Raw genomic sequence first — 14469 nt, forward strand, 5'->3', positions numbered from 1 at the left:
CTCATGCACTTAAAGTAAGAAAAAGCCAATGTCATTGCAAGATTAAAGACATTGCAAGCATTATGCTAAGATCAATATTAGCATCCAAAGCCAAAGGAAGAAGTCAAAGGCAAATAAGCAAAATACAAAGAAAAGCAGCCCCATGCCCATTGTTCGAAAAGCAATAAACTAGCTGTCCAAATGGAAATTACAAATAAAATTAAAGGTGGAGTAAGGAAAGCAATCTTCTTCATGGTACGCTACTTCAACATCTCAAGGTTCATGCTTTGTTAAGAAAAAGAAGGGATGGTTAGAAAAATTCAAATAGTCATGCAAAGCGTGCAACTGAGGAAAGGTGAGGAGTTAAGCTCAAAACACCACCTCTTGGAGGAACTACTAAAGGTGCCAGCATGCAACTGATCCGCAACAAGTTGAAGGCATGCCACTATTTCCTTAGAGCTCTTACATACCAACTTCTTCAACTTGAGCTTTTAAACCTCTAGTTTCTTATGTTGCAGCTCAAGAGCATGCATCAACTTGTTGAATTTGATGAATGGGTCTAAGAAACCCTTCTCATTTTCAAGTCCAAACACGGTATCGTGCAACTCTCCCATCTTCTCACTAGAGAACCCACCGCCACACCCAAAGCAGCTACATCACTGATAATATCTCGCCAACATAACAGTTTGTGCTCGATGAGTTCTAATGGGGAAGTGTGCTCCATACCATAAAGTAGGAGCCCGAGTTCTTCGAAGATCACCCCACACATAAAAGGAGATAAACCTACCAAGCTCACATCTGCATCCCCAACACGCTCAAAGAACTAGCCAAGTGCCTCAGCTAGCCTGGAACGAACCTTCACTCCCCTAAAGTCAACCCTGGAAGAAAAAGCCTCGCTGGAAGGAATCAGTTCCTTAATCAAACTTAACACCCTGACTTTATTGGCAATATTATGCTTGAGCTTTTCGAGGGCTTCATGCCATGATGCCCATTCCTTAACCAAAGCCTACTTCTCAGGGGAAAGATCCTCTTCAAGAAAAACTGTATGCTTGGGAAGAACGCAACTAGGGGTTTGAACATTTTCTATAGCCTCTGCAGCACCATTTTTCACCTACAAGGAAAGCAAAGAAAGCACGCACAAGTAAGGAAACATATAAAAAAGCAAAGACGCATAGTATCACGGCTCACAAGAGGTATCCAAGGCAAAATTCCAACAGATCAACATGCTTATACATGCACATGCAAAAACAGGAAGTAAACATGCTAGAAGAAGTTTAGTTACTTCTTACAAACGCATGTAAGCTTAATCAAAATTTTCAAAGGCTTAAAAGGAAAGATGGCAATAGCAAATTCATGCAAGGTTAAGCATTAATATTGAATAGGAAGGCATACCTTTGTATTTAAAAACCCATAAACTTTATCGAGATCAACATCCTCTGCTACCTTGTTGCCATCCTTGCTGCTTGGTTCTCTACCGCAGTTTTCATCCTTCCCTAGGAAAGCTTGATGATGTTCCCCACTCCCAAGGTCAGACTTGGCACTTGTATTGCTACTTTCTTCGACGACTAAACCCCATCCAGTTGCCTCATCGCCTTTAATTTCCCCAGCACTCCGCTCTTCCTCATTTACCTCAGTAATATCAAGGAACTCAGGAGGCTTGGGAGTGCTGGAAGAGGCAGACGCTTGAGCACTTATGGTCATACGTGTAGAGCCAGCGGGAGCTACTTCCTTGGTAGGAGTTTTGACTATAATAAAATTTATAATCAGCACACAACCAAAAACAATGGAAGCAAGAAACAAGGGAATATGACTCATTACCAAGCTTTGGCTTCCCCGAGGAACTTTCACTCTTTGATTTCTTTGGAGTAAGGGAAGCATTAGGCTTATTGTTGGGAAGGTCGTCCTTTACCATGCAAGGCCTGAAGTGTTTCATTGCATCATCTGAGGCATAACATATAAAGTGCTTAGGAAAAACATGCAAAATGAAGATTGGCAAGAGAAGTGAAGATAAGAAATATACCCAAAGCTGCTTTCTTCCCATGACCTGCAAACTTTCCTTTGCCAAAACCTGACGACGTACTCTTCTTAGTGCTCTAGAAAGAGTCACTCGAAGCATTGCTTTCCTCAGCTGCAGTAGGGCATCGGCGCTTCGAACCAGAAGCAGCAGTCATACGCTCTAACACTAGCTTGGGATGGATGACAACGCTGAGAGACAATTGTTGCTGCTTGTCACCATGAAACTTGGCGATAACAGAGAAACACTTCAACCAATAAGCAGCATAGCCGTTAGAGATGCCACCCGAGTCGGTTGGTAATATACTGGAAAAGGCGAAAACATTCCGGAGGCGCATACACAAAACTCCAAAACAGATTGTTGAAAGAGGTCTTAGCTTTAATGGGGAAAGACATTGGCACACCTTGGTCAAAGCCCAGTTGCCGTCGCATCCGGAAAGGAGAGTAAAATGCACTCATTTCCTCACTATCTTCCCCCTAGAAATAAGAAGAATGAGCCAACATAGTCAATGGATTTTTAGTAAATGAAAAGAAATCTAGATTCTCGAAGAGAGGAATTGACATCACACTTAGATCATCATCATAAACAACATTGATAAAAAACATCACGGAGGCAAAACCTTCGGGGATTGACATGTATGGATGGAAAACAAAGCTGTTCATGTCATCTAAAAGCTCCAAGATGTCCTGCTTCTTTGCTGGAATCTTCCCAAACCAGCGACAAGCCAGATGGAGCTTCTCAGGTAAATAAGATGAGGAGTCAATAACAAAATGGTTTTTCACCGTCCGAGAGTGGTAATGAGTTATCTTTAAACCTTTGATACGCTCCTGCAAGAAAATTTGTAGGAAGCCAAAAAAAAAAACTTTTTAACAGGGCACTACCCGTGGCTTGCTCTACCAAAGTGTGAAGCTGGTCCAGTTCATGGTAGAAGAGCCCGAGAAACAGTGAAACCAGCGGAACCACTTGGCCGTATGAGATTGCCATGGCCTAAGGAATCACTTAACGACTGAAGGTATCCTTGTTATCACAGAAGACGAAGTGGCCTAGCCATAAACATAACATGGCCTCGAACTTGCAGTTCAGGTCTTGTTTGTTTTGCCAAAAGTATTTGATCCATTTGCTGAAGTGAAATGCCTTGCTCTGAGAGGTAGAAGCACCTTTCTTCAAAACATAAAAAATGTATGTGTCTGTAAAAGGAATGATGTAACGGAAGGGATTTATTTTACCCGCAATTGGAAGATGCATAATATTGGCAACATCTTCCAGGGTAGGGGTAAATTCTCCCTAAGCACAAACAAAAGTATGGGTCTTTGTACTCCACTGCCTAACCACGTGGCAAAGAAATTTAGGCTCGAGACGAACAACTTGCTTCTTGGTCATGAAGACAACGTTCAAAACCTTGGCCTTTGCTAAGTTTGCACACTGGTTTGCAAAGCTAGGCTTAGTATCCACCCAATTTGCCTAGCCAGTGGCCTCACCACAGAAGAACTCGAAATGGATAGGCACGGCGGGAAACAACCCACTCTCAATGTAGCACTGAGAAAAATGTTTGGGATCAATAGGAGGGACCGAATTTAAGGAAGGCAGCACTGCGAAAAACGTTTGGGATTAATAGGAGGGACTGAATCTAAGGAAGGCTCTTCCCCCTTGAAAGCCTTGCTTTGAGAACCAAGAGGAGGAGGCGGCTTGCCTTGTCAAAGTTGATCCTCAGTAGTAATGGACCCATCAACCGTAGTTAGGTACTTTGCTGACTCCGCAGCCATAATGCACCTATGGAAAACAAACGTCAAACCATAGATATCATAAGCCAGTGCAACATGCAAGAAGAAACGTGCAAGTATACAAGGTGAAACACGATAAGGAATCTACCCCAGGAAGGCAAAATGGTACGTGTATAAATTCAAAGCCCTTCATGCAAAAGTCTAGGACTTTAGTATGGGATTATTTTCCCTACATGATATCACACAAACACATGAATCTTTCCTTGCACATGCCATGCTATCAAAGTCCTAAAATATCTAGCCAGCGAAAGTGCTCAAGTGTGCACCAACATGTAAAGAGGCAAGGCAAAATGACAATTGCATAGCATACATGGAAAGTATGAGAGAAATCGCAGAGGCCAAACACACAGAATTTCGAAGTAGCAAGGCTACCCAAGAAGTTGAGTCTGAGTTCTCGAAGGAAAGATCCACACCCCTTCCACGTCCATGGAGAAACCCCAGAATCTTTGAAACACACAATCAAAAAAGGAAAGATGCATGCCTAATTTCTTCACATGGCAAACGCAAAAGACAAAAAGGAGAAGAAAAATCCGAAAGGGGGTCAAGGGAAGAATTTCCTTACCTGGATAAAGCCTTATCGCAAAACTCGAAGAAATATGAACGAGATGACACAACCCAGCGTAGAAAGCAAAGAAAAATTTGGAGAAAAAAAAAAGCAGTTATGAAAATTTGAAGGAGGAATGAGAATTCAAGGAGGAGAGGGAGAGCAAGGGCAAATTAAATACTTGTACTAGGTAGAAGAGCAGTTTGTAACAGTTACCAAGTGGATGCGGGGAGTACCCAGAGTTTCTCTGTATGATTGGACGTGCACGGGAAGCAAGGGAGCACAACGGCAAGGAGTGATCAGCTGCCAAGCAGGAAGAGGAAGAGTCCCATAACCCGCTCAAAGTATCTTATAGCCCAAATAATCAAGGGGGCTAATGTTGGGGCCCAAAAATGTCACACACCAATCCAATCAAGTCTCAAGGCCCAAATGTCATGCAAAGCCTACATTCAAGCCCAAGCACATGCCAAGGCATAGGATCGATGAAGAATATATTTACAAGCATGCCATGCCGTGGTGATTAAGTGGTGTAAACTTGCAAGTGCACAAGATAGTCGTAATATAGCGTTTGGCAAGTCCAAGTATCGTTCCCATGAGGATTCTAATTCAATCTCCAATTTGATAAACTAAACCAAATCTAATTATATTAAAGACGCCCAAACCTAAAAATATAAACCCAAACAACGAACTAGACTCGATCTTAATTATCAATTCAACCAAAGATGTGAAGAGTTTGTTGTGATGATCTTATAAGTGACAAAAAACATAACCTAAAATTAAAACTAAGATTAAAGAGAAGAAAACGTTGAGTTTTAAGGCAAGTGATGAAAATCTAGGGATTCAGAATCAACTACAACCAATCCAATTCAAGTTCAATTCATTCAATAGGAATATTTCATCTCTTAGATGACAATTCCTATATCTAAATCTGATTAAGGCACTATAGACCATGGTTCTCCATAGTATATGATTCTCTCCGATTAAGGCAGAGATATTATATCCTAACATGCAATCTATCTAGTTTGGGCATAAATTTAACATGTAGAACTCATTACGTACAAGTGAACCAAAGAATCATGCAAACCATAAAGCTAGTTCGAATTATATTGCAGTTATGCCTCAAATCCGCCTTCAAATTACTATATGCAAAGCCCTAAGGTGATCAATCGAAGAACTTCAATGCATTCAAGTCTTGAAGTGAATAAGAATTCATCAAATAAAACTAAATATCCATCAATAGTCATTGAAAACTATAAACATTCATGCTAGGGCATCATCCTAGCCATAGAAAAAGGGTTTAGTTATTCATAGAGTACCAAAACATAATGAAAAGTCTAGAAAAGAACATGAAAAACTTATGAACGATATTGAAATATAGAAGAACTGAACGATGGTAGATGGTTGCTGCTTCCCTCCTTAAAATGTCACAGAGAATCCCCCAAAAGAACGTCCCATGGCTTCATACAATCTCTCCTTGATATATTCGTCAAAATCCTAGCATGATTAGGTCTTTTACAATATTTTCCTCATTTGTATTGGATAACTAACGATGTGGTGAGCAAACTTCCCATGTAAATTACTCCAGACCCATTTGAAACAGGATTAAAGTCATCTCCAACATGTTTCAGTTGAATTGTGACTTGAAAAAAACCAACAGAGTTTGCAATTTCCACTTAGACTTGGCTCACCAACGTTTTGCATGAAATCTTCATAAAATTGTCTAGAAAACATGAAATCGGAGTTCGTAAAATTCCTCTGAAAGCTAACATAGATATCTTTCTAATGGTATAAAGCTCAACATCTCATGGCCCAATCAGAGTCGGGTGTGTAGAAAAAATGTTGTGGAGGAATAAGGGAGTTGTGGGTTGTTTTGATTTAAATTGTTAGCCTTAAATCTCATAGCCCAATCAGGGCCCTACTCCTTCTATTTCTTCCCAATCCCGTGAGACACACACACCTACACACGTGCTCCTTCTTCCCTAACTCTCTCATTTTCTCAAACTTTCTCTTTCTGTACAACCTGAGCTCATAGCTCTCAAAACCCTTCAAAAGCTTATAGATCAAGCGTAAGGATAACACTATTATGCTTCTCTTGACCTCAAGAGTTAAGCCGTACCCTTGGTTTGAAGGGAAGATTGGTAGAACTCGAGAAACCCGAGCTCCGGCAAGGAGTGTAATTTTCTCCAACGTGATCGTCGAGGTTTACTTTCTATTTAGACTTGGAAAGGTATTGTTACAACTCCTCTAGTGTTTTAGACTACTTTTGGTTAAGTTGGACATCAAAATAACCTCGGTAGTGGGTTACAGGTTTAGTTGGAATGTCAAGGGTTTTTCAGACAATTTCTTGCCGTATTTAGGACCCCAAATAGGTAAGATCGTGTTCTTCTAGCTCAGGGCTTCAATTTGATATAAAATTTGTGAAATTTGGTGTTGAACCGATGGAGATATTGAGATTCAAAGTTTTTCCAGAAACTGGCGAGTGCAGCGGCGAAAGCCGGTGAAGTATTTCGGCGAACCACAAGAGAAGACAGAGAATATTCCGTCAACTTTGACGGAATATTCTTAACGGCGTCAGGTATATTTATCGGAATATCCTATTATTTAACGAAATATTCCCCAACGAATTTAGGGTTACCGTCAGCATGCTAGGCACGTGACTGCGAGTGGCCGGCGCATGAGGGTTCGTGGGACGTCGAAATTTTTTTCTAAAAATATGAGGATGCTCGTGGTGTGGAGTAGGCCATGATGGTATATTCAAATACCTTAATTGAGCAACGTATGAGAAATTATTACACGATTTTGGTTATGTACTTAAAATTGACGTTAAAATAGTGGTTCCATATATAGGTAAGACGTTTTCGGAGGACGAGCGCAGCCAGGCGAGACTTGGGGGTTACGACCCAACTACATACCAGTGAGTGGGCTTTTGGTTTTCTATATATACGTATATATGCTTTACATTTTCCCAGAAATAGTTTTAAATGGTCTTTATGTTCAAAATGCCATGTCATAATTGCTTTATATGGGGATGCTCAGGTAAGCCTCAGGTAACCTTCACATGATCATTCACCTCCCACACCACACGCTCACCTTGGATCCAAGGCAAGTGTCAGCCTGTCGTACAGACCGCGTTTGGTGGTTGCAACTCGTAGGTGACTTGCGATACTTCGCACAGCCTTCACGTGATCGTAGCACTTGAGTGTATTCATTTACACCTAGCCTGTCGTATAGAACACATTTGGTGGTTCTGAATCGTGTGCCGGACTTGATTGATGAGTTATAGACTCAGCCGTACAGGTCACGTTAGGTGACTTCGGTTGACATGTTATTTTATATTGAGTTATTCAACCTAGCTTACTTATTCATGGTTGAGATGATTAACATGGGATATATCCGATTCTTGTTACTTTTGAGCAGGGTTATTATATACGTATATGGTACTATTTTCTGGGAAATTATATGGGGTTTTACGGTGAGGGGTTATTATATTTGAAAAGATAAATGGTTTTGTTTTTGCCCACACACACTTTCTATTTTGCGCCCCTCCAGGTTCTTGATGCGAACTAAGTAAGCACACAAATTAAAACCCTCTTGTGACAATTGTAGTAAAGATGCAAGTAGGGATCGTTCTAGACCGGGGATTAGGAGGGATTACTAAATCACTTGGAAACTGACTCAAAAACGTAAAACAAACGTTAAAAACACTAAACTAGACTCAAAGAATGTAAAACTAAACAATAAAATACTAAAACAAATCAAAAGACTCAAAGAATACAAAACGCTTATAAACACAAACTAAGACACTTTCTAACTAAATTGGACACTAAAGTAAAGGGGGATTGAGGTGTTGACGAAATTAAACTAAATGCAACGATTGTAATTTAAAGGCAGAATGTAAATATGAATGTGATGAAAATATGGATGAATGCTAGCTAGAAGGTCCTTCTCCACACATGTTACACTTGCATACAAAATGATTTTCAGTTGGTCTTTCGATAAATTATGAAACTCAACACTCCGGGTTAATTAGGTCCGCTTAAATTAACCGTCAAGTTCTCCTTAAGTTAACGAATTGGATGGGTTAGCGCAACGCAATTCAAAACATTCTCCAAAAGTCCTTTACGTGAAAAGCACAATAAAGATACAATCAAAGATCATTAAGCATCATGAAAACTATAAGTGTTGACGAGGCATTCGTTACTATGATGAGCATGAAACTAGTGCCAAGAATTCATTTAACGCGATTGTTTATAAGCAACCTCCACTACTTGTGAATATAAGTTCATAACTATTAGGTGAAATTCACTTATACTCTAGCATCATATTCATGCATGAAAATTAAGCGTGCACTCTCAATCAACATACATAAATAAGTTATCGAACAAGCAGTTAAACAAATTGAATTCACCATTCATGAAATTCCAACCAAAAATAATCAATTCATATTGCAAGCATACACATGGTTTCGAATCACCCCCTAGCTAACTAGGGGGATTTAGCCTCTCATGTTCACAAAAAGAGAATTACAAATGAATTTAAACATAAAGCATAAAGGATGGATTACACCTAGAACGCCCAACGAATCCACGTGAATTGGTGCGCGTCGAAGCTCCTCTTTCCTCTTCTCCTTCTGCGGCAGATTGGTTTTCTTGTGTTTTTGGTTTATTTTCTGGTTTAGGGATGGATCTATGGTGATAAGGTGGTGCGGCAATGGTGTGTGGAGGTGTGGAATGCAAGGAGAATGGATGGTAAGGCTGCGGACTGGAGGAAGGCTGCACAGTTTTGGGAAAATATGCGGCTGCCAGGTTTAGGGAAGTCACGGCTGGTTGATATTGGAATATGTTGGCTGTTTTTGAATGGAAGATGCGCTGGCTAGGGAAAGGATTTATTAGGGTGTATGGCTGCGTGAAAAATATATGTGAAGGGGGCTGGAAAATATGGGGAAAGGCACGGCAGAAAATGGGATTGTGGATGCTGCGGCAGATTTTGATAAATGGGAGAATGTGGCTGCGGCAGGATCAATCGTAAAATATGGGATAATGGCTGAATATTAAAATATGGCATGAATGGGTGCATGACGGCTAAAAAGGAAAAAGAATGGATGGTGGCTAGGGAAAAGAATAATGGGAATGAATGGATTGAATGGCTTACGAAAATAGGAAATTAAAACATAAATATAAAGGGGCGGCCAGGAAGGGAAATAGGGCTAGGGCCTTGGTTTTGTGTCCTAAAGTGCCTATAAGGCCGTCAAAGTGGCTAGAAAATACGGACGTTTAAGTTTAGGAAAGGTTACCAAAACGGGAAACTTAGGGTTAACTTTCCTAAAATAGGAAACCTTGTTTGAGTAGGATTCCTCGTTTTGGTAAGAATTCATCGTTGGAGTAGGATTTCGTCGTTTCTTCAAGTCTTCAACTCATTCGTTCCTCTTTCGCTCCAAAAGACTCCAATTTGCATCTTCTTGCACACTTTGGCCTTATAATCTGAAAATACACAAAAGTGGCCTTAAACACTAAAACAACTAAGTAAACACAACATAAATGCACGAGAACAAGCTAATTAAGTCGCATGAATATGCTCCTATCAGTTCTAGATAGAAGTTCATGTTGGTGGCTCACGAGGACTTCACCGCGGTTCTGATAGACATCCACTAGTGTAGGGTTTCTTTTATGATATGTATAATTAGGAATTATACTTCTGGACTGCATTCTGATACATGCGCTCTGGTTTTGTGTATGTACTTACACTCTAAGCACTTCCACTCGCACTAATATGCTAGCCTAGTGTCAATTAGCTAGTTGGTTTTTATTTACCTATACTTTTCTATCACTATCACTTCCGCACTGCGCACATGGCTACGTCAACCCCATGTGACGGCTAGCATGCCTCAATTTAGGTCGGGGTGTGTCAACTTAGTATCATAGCCTAGGTTTAGCAGTCCTACATATTTTGTGAGTATTCTAATTATTTTGATGTCTTATATCAGAACTATACCGCCTCATAGAGAGCTTTGCACTTCATCTGAGTCTAACTTCCCCGATATTACTCAACTTGGGAGGCTATTGCTAATGCCATTCAGTCGTCTTTTCGTCCTAACCAGTGGACTCCTTTGGAGACAGTATGTGATTTGAAGTTGAATAATTTTATTGGTACTAAAGGGCCCGAGGAAGCCGAGCGTTGGCTTAATCATGTTGATAAAACTTATCAAGTGATGTAGAGGCAGGGGAACTTCCCTGAGGATAGATGGGTACAGAAGACCACTTGGTTTTTAGGTGAGGAGTCTGCATCCTGGTGGAGGCAAGAATATTTTCAGTTGACACCAGAGGAAGCTGCAGACTGGGAGATTTTTAAGCAACTATTCCATAAGAGATTTCTCTAGAGTATATAGATCGTAAGAAGCCAGAATTCACGCATCTAAAGCAAGGGAAAATGTCAGCTAATGAGTACTAGAGAAAGTTCATTGATTTGTCTCGGGATTGTCCAGAGATTGGTGAGAACCCTACTGAGATGCTACGACAATTTAAATTGGGTACTAGGAAGAAATGGATTCTATGGCGACCATGACTCCCTACACTACCTATTAGGAGTTTAATAAGATTCTATTACGAATTGAGGATTCTGAAAACATGCCCAGTAATAGTGAAGGAGAAGCAGAAAAAGATAACAGCCAAGAGAAAAACGATAATAAAGATAAAGGGTAGTCATCACAGAGACCTCACATGATGCAGAGTTTTAAGAAAAGTGGTGCTAGTTCCAGTTCGTCTAGTGGAGGTTTGAGTTCCACCGCGCAACAGAGGGGGGGCCGTTCAGGCGGTTCTCGCTTCCAGGGTCAGAGAGGTTTTAGTGGTTATGGTGGTCCATTTTGCAGTAGATGTAACAGTCAACATTTTGGGGAGTGTAGGCAAGGTAACATAGGATGTTTTACTTGTGGCCGGATGGGACATCGGGCTATCCAGTGCCGACAGAATCAACAGAAATCCCAGCCATCTGCCTTGCCACCACCAGTTTCTATCCAGCAGATTCAGGGGTCCAGTGGTTATACCTAGATGGGTTATGGTGGAGCCTACCACCATCAGGGTGTTATAGCTCCATATTCTAGAGGACAATATCAGTATCTACATGACTTGTATCATCAGGGAAGTTATCCTCAATAGCTAGGAGGTTATACTCCATATCCTTCGTATTCAGTTGTGGACCACAGTGGTATCCCGGATGACAGTCTCAGAATGTTGAAGTTGCTTTTAGCAGTGCAGGATCATCGAGATAGCCTAACCAGCCTGGTCAGGGACGAGGTGCATAGGGATGTGGAAATCAAGCTAATAGAGGTCATAGAGGATGGCAACAGCAACAAGGCCGTGTTCACCATATCTCCTTACATGATGCTCAGAATAACCCCGATCTGATTACGAGGACGTTAAATCTCCTTGGCCATTTTACTAGAGTATTAATTGATTATAGGGTAACACACTCTGTTATTTCTCATACATTCGTTCAGACGACGCAACCCTACCCTACACCTCTTGGGTATGAGTTACAGTTTTCGATGCCTAGAGGTGAGACGTGTTATGTTAGTGGGGTATATCGGGGATGTCCTGTTTTGGTGGAGGACATCGTTATGCCGGCTAATTTAGTTCCATTAGATATAGTTGATTTTCATGTTATTCTGGGCATGGATTGGTTACACTACAATCGTGCCAAGCATGATTGTTATGAGAAGATAGTCGATTTTCATCGGCCAGGCTTGCCTGTGGTTACATTTGTGGGTGTACGTAGTGGATTAAAGCATGACATCATTTCTTCTGTGAGGGCTAAGCAGCTATTAAGGAAAGGTTGTCAATTTTATTTGGCTCATGTGGTATTGAATGAGGATACTCCTATTCGTGTGGAGGATGTTCGAGTAGTTAGACATTTCCCTAATGTTTTCCCTGACGATTTGCTTGGATTACCACCAGATAGAAAAGTGGAGTTCATTATTGAATTACTCCCAGGTACATATCCTATTTCCTTAACTCCTTATGGAATGGCTCCGCGGAGTTGCAGGAATTGAAAACTCAGTTGCAAGAATTGGTTGATAAGGGTTTCATTCAACCTAGTACTTCACCTTGGGGAGCTCCAGTTTAATTTGTATGGAAGAAAGACGGAACTTTGAGGTTGTGTATAGATTATCGACGGCTGAATCGGGTAACGATTAAAAACTGTTATCCATTACTGCGTATAGATGATCTAATTAATCAGCTTCGAGCGGCCTGCGTGTATTCCAAGATTGATTTGAGATTCGGGTACTATCAATTAATGATTAGAAGTGAAGATGTTCATAAGACAACTTTTAGGACTTGCTATGGTCATTATGAGTTCTTTGTGATGCCATTCGGGTTAACTAATGCACCAACAACTTTTATGGGCCTAATGAATCGAGTATTTAAGCCATACCTCGACATGTTTGTTATCGTTTTCATTGATGATATTTTGGTGTATTCTAAGTCTACAGCAGACCATACTTAACATCTCACTCTGGTTTTGAAGAAATTGAGGGAACACCAATTATATGCTAAGTTTAGCAAATGCCAGTTTTGATTAAATCAAGTGGCATTCTTGGCGCATGTAATATCAACCCAGGGTATATAGGTGGACTCGTAGAAATAGCTGTAGTTGAAAATTGGGAGCAGCCATGAACCGTCACTGAGGTACGAAGTTTTCTTGGTTTAGCGGGTTACTATCGATGGTTTGTTAAAGATTTCTCTACTATAGCTTTACCACTAACGAGGTTAACTAGAAAAGATGTCAGATTTGAGTGGGAGGATGATTGTGATGAAGTTTCCAGCAGCTAAAGTATTGTCTCACCCACACACCTGTTTTGGTGCTTCCAGACAACGGTGGTAATTTTGAGATTTACAATGATGCTTCCTTAAATAGCTTAGGCTGCGTATTAATGCAGCATGGTAGGGTGATTGCATATGCCTCACAATAGTTGAAGCCACACGAGATGAATTACCCTACCTATAATCTCAAGCTAGTAGCCATCATTTTCGCTCTAAAGATTTGGAGACATTACTTATATGGAGAAAAGTGCAAGATTTTCACAGATCATTAAAGCCTTCAGTACCTATTCACCATGAAAGATCTTAACCTTCAACAAAAGAGATGGATATAATTACTTAGTGATTATGATAGCATGATTGAGTATCACCTTGGTCATGCAAATGTGGTGGCAGATGCACTTAATAAGAAATGACACGGTTGACTTAATGCTTTATATGCTTGCCATATCCCTTTCCTTGTAGAATTGAGATCTACTAGAGTTGATTTGGGAGTAATAGATCGGGAAGAAGCCTTACTTGCCAGTTTCTAGGTCAAACCAATTTTAATTGGTCGTGTGCTAGAGGCTCAAGCAGAGGATAAGGAATCCCAGGAATTAGCAAAGGCAATGTCACGAGGGAAGAAGAAAGATATTAGAATTCGGGAATCAAATGGCATGCTTATGCAGGGAAGTAGAATGTACGTGCCGAATATTGCAGAACTAAAGAAAGATATTCTCAATGAAGCACATATATCGGCTTATGCGATGCATCCTGGGAGTACCAAGATGTATCATACCATTAGACCTTTCTATTATTAGCTGGGCATGAAAAGAGAGATTGTTGAATATGTGAGTAAGTATGCAATTTGCCAGCAAGTTAAAGCTGAAAGAAAGAAACCTTTTGGGTTGATGCAGCCACTTTCTGTTCCCCAGTGGAAATGGGAAAATATTACTATGGATTTCATGTACAAGCTTCCTCGTACACGAAATGGATATAATGGCATATGGGTGATAGTGGATCGACTTTCTAAGTCAACACATTTTATATCGGTTCAAGAGAACTATTCCTTAAGTCGATTAGCTGAGTTATTTATAATAGGGATTGTTAAATACCACGGGGTTCCAGTTAGTATTATTTCTGATCAGGATCTTAGGTTCACTTCTAAGTTTTGGGTGGCATTTCAGGAAGCTCTTGGTTCGAGATTGCTTTACAGTACGGCGTATCATCCGCAGACAGATGGGCAATCCGAGAGAACCATCCAAACATTAGAAGATATGTTGAGATCTTCAGTGCTACAGTTCGGCAACGCTTGGATAAGCGTTTAGATTTGATGGAGTTTGCCTACAATAATAGCTA

The 14469-nt window shown here is 40.6% G+C and overlaps 1 pseudogene; it reads right to left on the reverse strand.

The window, feature by feature from the left end:
* Positions 1-299: 299 nt before the first annotated feature.
* On the reverse strand, positions 300-1680 carry LOC148691536 (uncharacterized; annotated as a pseudogene).
* Positions 1681-14469: the final 12789 nt, after the last annotated feature.

Source organism: Pyrus communis, chromosome 13 (assembly GCF_041283825.1).
Source record: "Pyrus communis isolate YQ-2024b chromosome 13, ASM4128382v1, whole genome shotgun sequence".
In the NCBI taxonomy this organism is placed as follows: Eukaryota; Viridiplantae; Streptophyta; class Magnoliopsida; order Rosales; family Rosaceae; genus Pyrus; species Pyrus communis.